Raw genomic sequence first — 5,467 nt, 5'->3', positions numbered from 1 at the left:
TTCCATGTATTGGTTCACTTCCCAAATATCCACAATGGCTGGGGCTGAGCCAAGTATAAGCCAGGAACCGAGAACATCCATCTTGGTCTCCCATGTGGGTGCAGGGGCCCAAGCACTTGAGCCATCTTCTGCTGCTTTACCAGGCACATTAGCAGGGAGCTGGATCTGAAGAAGAGCTGGGACTCGAATATCTGCTCTGATATTGGATTCTGGCATCCTAATCAGTGTTTAACATTTTGGAAAATATCTAAATGTTTATTAATAAAGACTGATTAAATCCTTCATATAACGGAATACTATGAAGCTGTTTGAAAAGAATGAGGCAGCTCTATGTGTATTAAAATGAAGAGTTCCAATACAGTCTTTTTTTTTTTTAGATTTTATTTATTTATTTGAGAGGCAGAGTTACAGACAGAGAGGGAGAAACACAGAGAAATATCCTCCATCCACTGGTTCATTCCCCAAATGGCTGCAACGACTGGAGCTGGGCCGATCTGAAGCCAAGAGCTTCTTCCAGGTTTCCCAGACTGGTGCAGGGGCCCAAGTGCTTGGGCCATCTTCTACTGCTTTCTCAGGCTACTGCAGAGAGCTGGATTGGAAGAGGAGCAGCCGGGACTAGATGTGGGATGCCAGCCCTGCAGGTGGAAGATTAACCTATTGCACTATAGCACCGGGCTCCAATACAGTCTTGACATTAAGAAAGCAAGCATGTAATACCTCATCCTGTGCTACCATTTGTGAAAACAGAAAATCAAAATACAGGGGCTAGAGCTGTGGCATAACAGGAAGAAGCTCCTGGCTCCTGGCTTCAGATCGGCCCAGCTCTGGCCATGGTGGCCATTTGGGGAGTGAACCAGAGGATGGGAGACCTCTCTTTCTGTCTCTCCCTCTCTCTTTCTGTAACTCTGCCTCTAAAATTAAAATAAATCTTTAAATCGGCCGGCGCCGCAGCTCACTAGGCTAATCCTCCGCCTAGCGGCGCCGGCACACCAGGTTCTAGTCCCGGTCAGGGCACCGGATTCTGTCCTGGTTGCCCCTCTTCCAGGCCAGCCCTCTGCTGTGGCCAGGGAGTGCAGTGGAGGATGGCCCAGGTGCTTGGGCCCTGCACCCCATGGGAGACCAGGAAAAGCACCTGGCTCCTGGCTCCTGCCATCGGATCAGCGCGGTGCGCCGGCCGCAGCGCACCGGCCGCGGCGGCCATTGGAGGGTGAACCAACGGCAAAAGGAAGACCTTTCTCTCTGTCTCTCTCTCTCACTGTCCACTCTGCCTGTCAAAAAATAAATAAATAAATAAATCTTTAAATTAAAATCAAAATACATAAGCAGAGTCTTCTGTATGTATTGAATATCTTTGAACAGATACATGAGAATCTGGAAAGAGCAGACACCCCTGGGGAAGAGAAAGTTACATTTGTTTCTTCTGAATTGTGTACCCTGCATAAATCTTATCACAATTTTAAACTTACATTTATAATGTACCCTCACGCTCTGGCCAGCTCTGAACAGGGAGGGCCGGTAAACATGAAATGGAGACCTTTTCCCACAGAGGTCTGCAGAAGGTAGTGGCTTCTCTGCGAGAGGTTTGGAAGAAGTCCGCCTGGCGGGGAGGGTGGCAGTCACCGGCCCTGTTTCCTCTGAGTCGGTTCCAGTCTCTCGTGCCGTGACAGGTAAAAGCAGGACAAAAGCCAGGGTTCTATTGAACTGACAGAGGCTGAGCGTCCCTAACCCAGGTATCCGAAATCGGAAATGTTGCAGAAATCTCGAGCTGTTTGAGTGCTGCCATGGTGCCACAAGTGGAAAATTCCACACCTGATTTCATGTGACAGGGCACGGGCAAAACACAGGAGCACTAAAAATATTGAACAAAATTACTTTCCAGCTCTGAGTGTGAGAATTTCATGTTTAGACACAGGAGCCAAATAAAATCAAATAAATCAATATGTGTATGTCAATATTCCAAAATCTGAAAAAAGATTTGCGTTCAAGCCCTTCCAGTCCTACGCAGTTCCAATAATGGACACTCAACCCCTGCTACCAAATGTGGGGTTCTCGGTCATCATTTCAACATGACTTTTTTCAAAAGAGAGAGGACTGGGGGACCCCAGGGGAGCCAGCGAGAAGACTCCTGGGGACAGAGCAAGCCCTGGTGCCCAGCCCGAGCCTCAGAAGAGCTCCAAGTTCTTTTTTTTTTTTTTTTTTTTTTGGACAGGCAGAGTGGACAGTGAGAGAGACAGAGAGAAAGGTCTTCCTTTTGCCGTTGGTTCACCCTCCAATGGCCGCTGCGGCCGGAGCGCTGCAGCCGGCGCACCGCGCCTATCCGAAGGCAGGAGCCAGGTGCTTATCCTGGTCTCCCATGGGGTACAGGGCCCAAGCACTTGGGTCATCCTCCACTGCACTCCCTGGCCACAGCAGAGAGCTGGCCTGGAAGAGGGGTAACCAGGACAGAATCCGGCGCCCCGACCAGGACTAGAACCCGGTGTGCCTGCACCGCAAGGCAGAGGATCAGCCTACTGAGCTGCAGCGCCGGCCAATTTTTTTTTTTTTTTAAGATTTTATTTATTTGTTTGAGAGCTAGAGTTACAGACAGTGAGAGGGAGAGACAGAGAGAAAGATCTTCCGTCCGTTGGTTCACTTCCCAAATGGCTGCAACAGCCAGAGCTGTGCCGATCCGAAGCCAGGAGCCAGGAGCTTCTTCCAGGTTTTCCATGCAGGTGCAGGGGCCCAAGGACTTGGGCCATCTTCTACTGCTATCCCAGGCCACAGCAGAGAGCTGGATCGGAAGTGGAGCAGCCGGGACCAGAACCGGCGCCAATATGGGATGCTGGCACCAGTTTTTTTGTTTTTGAGCTCAAAGTTCTTGAAGCCTGGCATATTCCCAGAGCTCGGACACCTGATCAGAGCTGTGCTGCCAGCAAGAATCGCACTTCATGCACAAGTAGGACCTCTGAGGGAGGAGGGACCCCAAAGACCCTAATTCCCACGTCTCAGCCAGGGATGAGGGGAAAGTGAGTTGCCCAGCAGGCTTCGGGGCGAAGCGGGCACCATACCCCACGTCTTTGAACTCTGAGTCCAGGCTCTTTCATGCTGCTGCTGCCAGCACTAGAGTCACAGTCCCCTGCGATTGTCAGCATCGCTGGTGCAAAGGACCCGGCACCCACCAAACGTACTAAGCACGGTGAGGGCAAGCTCCGAGGCAGGGCAGCTGAGATGGGTTTTCGGGTGGTGCAGGGTGGGGCAACCAGGAAATCCCCTGACCTGCTGCAGAGAAGCGGGGCCATGGCACACACTTCCCAGCACATGGCGGGATGGGCAAATGTCAATGGCCCCAACCCTCCCCCACTGGTGGATCCAGGCCAGCCTAGAAGCTTCAGCCTCCAGAATCCCCAGCCCAGAATGTATCTTAGAGCTATTTTTTTTTCTCTCCATCAGTGCTCAGATCTGAAACCCATAGGATAGGAGTAGAACAGTGATGGGAAACGCTTACTACTGTCTCCTTTTGTAGCTCAAACAACGAAGCTCCAGCCATTGGGCTCAAGAGGCCGCCTCCTGCCCTGCTAGGATGCCATTTGTCTTCTGCCTCTTGCTGTACAATCCCCGGTCTCTGTGCTCGGACTGAGGCCCTGCGCTCCAGCACTGGGCGAGAGTCGCAGCCGGGGAGCCGTGCCCGGGAGTACTTTCTGTTTACTGCCAGGCACTTCCTGTTGGGGAATGACTTCAGCACGCGGACTCTGGACCACTTGGCATGCACACAGGCGGGAGCCACTTATCTCAGTCGCGCCATGAATCACGACCTCTTCCCACCCATTGCCGCAGACACCTGAGGAGTTCAGTCTCACCGAATTCCTCCCGCAGTTTTCAGTGGGATTTCCGCCACCTAGGCAGCATGAGTCAAAACGGATCATCCCCCTCGGCGGACTGCTTAACGAATTGAGGTGTTTGTTTAGAGCTGACTGTTTACAACGAAAACCACCCACCAGCCAGCTTGCGTTTTCATGCTGTGACAGCCCAGAAGAGGGGAGGGGAGGGGTGGCAGGGAGAGCCCCCCCCCCCAATTCCCTCCACTCCCTTCTTATCTCTTGGCTTTCTTGAGTCTGGTTTGGCTTTCATCGAATGCTTCGAAAGTTCTGCCCCGTGTCCAGTGCCCCAGGTCTCTGCGCCGAAGCTAATCTTGGCTCTTTATTTCCAGCCACAGCTCAAGGGCTGTGCTGTCTTTGGCGATGACTCAGCCACCAGTCGGGGGAGGGGGAGGAACGGCACCGCTGAATGAGTTATGGCACTTCTTCAGGCTTTGTCCTTTCATTTTCCCAATCAGCATTTCATTAACCGCTCCGGACTGCACCTCCTTGGAGTTCGTGTTTCATGAGATCATAAAACTAGACAGAGCTGGCCAGGCTCAGTGCTCCCTCAAGGAGTCCTTGTCCCCAGCCTGCCCTCGAGGACTTTCATTTCTTACTCCTTCCTGGCCAGACTTCTCTAAAGATGGTGAGAAATTATTCCGGACGGGCAGTGAGTTCTCCTAGATGCTAAGTCACTTGTGAACTGATTTCTTCTTTTCTTTCTTTCTTTCTTTCTTTATTATTATTATTATTATTATTATTTTAATGCATTTACTTGGGAGACAGAGACAGAGAGAGCTCCCATCAGCCAGGGTCACTCCCCAAATGCCCATAACAGCTGGAACTGGGCTGGGCCACGGCTGGCAGCCTGGAACTCAGCCCAGGTCTCGCACAAGGATGGCAGGAAGCCCATGACTGGAGCCGTAGCTGTGGCCTCACAGGGCCTGCATGGGCAGGGAGCTGGGGTGAGACACTGAACCCAGGAACTCTGCGCTTGCTCACCGGTGTCTTGCCTGCCAGGCCGCCGTCAGCTCCCGCCGTGCCTTCTTGTTGGTTCTATGCCCACGACTACTTTCGCTGCTTTTTTCTGCATTTGTATTTGTCAGAGGTTGCAGAGTATTGAGTTGTTGTCAGCATCCACAGTAGAGGTCTGTTTTAGGCTCTGGGCATTTACAAGGAGACACAAATAGCTACAAAGAACCCCCATGGCTTCTTTCCTTTTTCTTTTTTTCCATTTTTATTATCTTATTTATGTAGGAAAGCTGTTACTAGGAAGTCATTACAACTGAGTCAAAACCATAATTGAAATATCTAAAATCTTTAATATGTAGAAACATTTTTATATAGTGAAATTATCCATATTTTCTGTACTATTTCTATTTTTCCTTTTCCCAAAGCAGAGGAAGGGCTGGAGGAAATTTACCTCTTGTTTGGATGCAGGACCAATCTTCAGTCTTGCCTCTTTCTTCTCCCTGCCTAAAAGCAGGAGTCGATGTTCACCAAACGCTTTACAAACACCAACTCACGGAGTACCCAGCGATTGTATCCCTTCCCCATTTTACCATGGATGTGGCCTGGCTCTTAATACTGCTCAGCCAGGGGCCAGCCTTGTGGTACAGCAGGTTGAGCTG

At 50.9% G+C, this 5,467-nt stretch overlaps 1 long non-coding RNA gene across 1 annotated transcript; it reads right to left on the bottom strand.

The window, feature by feature from the left end:
* Nucleotides 1–363: 363 nt before the first annotated feature.
* LOC127493168 (uncharacterized) lies at nt 364–4,168 on the bottom strand. Its single transcript, XR_007923218.3, has 2 exons — nt 3,485–4,168; nt 364–635 (listed from the first exon to the last, which is right to left on the bottom strand). It is a non-coding gene; the product is annotated as an uncharacterized LOC127493168 (long non-coding RNA).
* Nucleotides 4,169–5,467: the final 1,299 nt, after the last annotated feature.

Source organism: Oryctolagus cuniculus, chromosome 5 (genome assembly GCF_051225735.1).
Source record: "Oryctolagus cuniculus isolate XC-2025 breed Fujian yellow rabbit chromosome 5, ASM5122573v1, whole genome shotgun sequence".
NCBI lineage: Eukaryota > Metazoa > Chordata > Mammalia > Lagomorpha > Leporidae > Oryctolagus > Oryctolagus cuniculus.
Note: the sequence above shows the minus strand (reverse complement) of the source record. Positions and strands in the feature narration are given on the sequence as shown.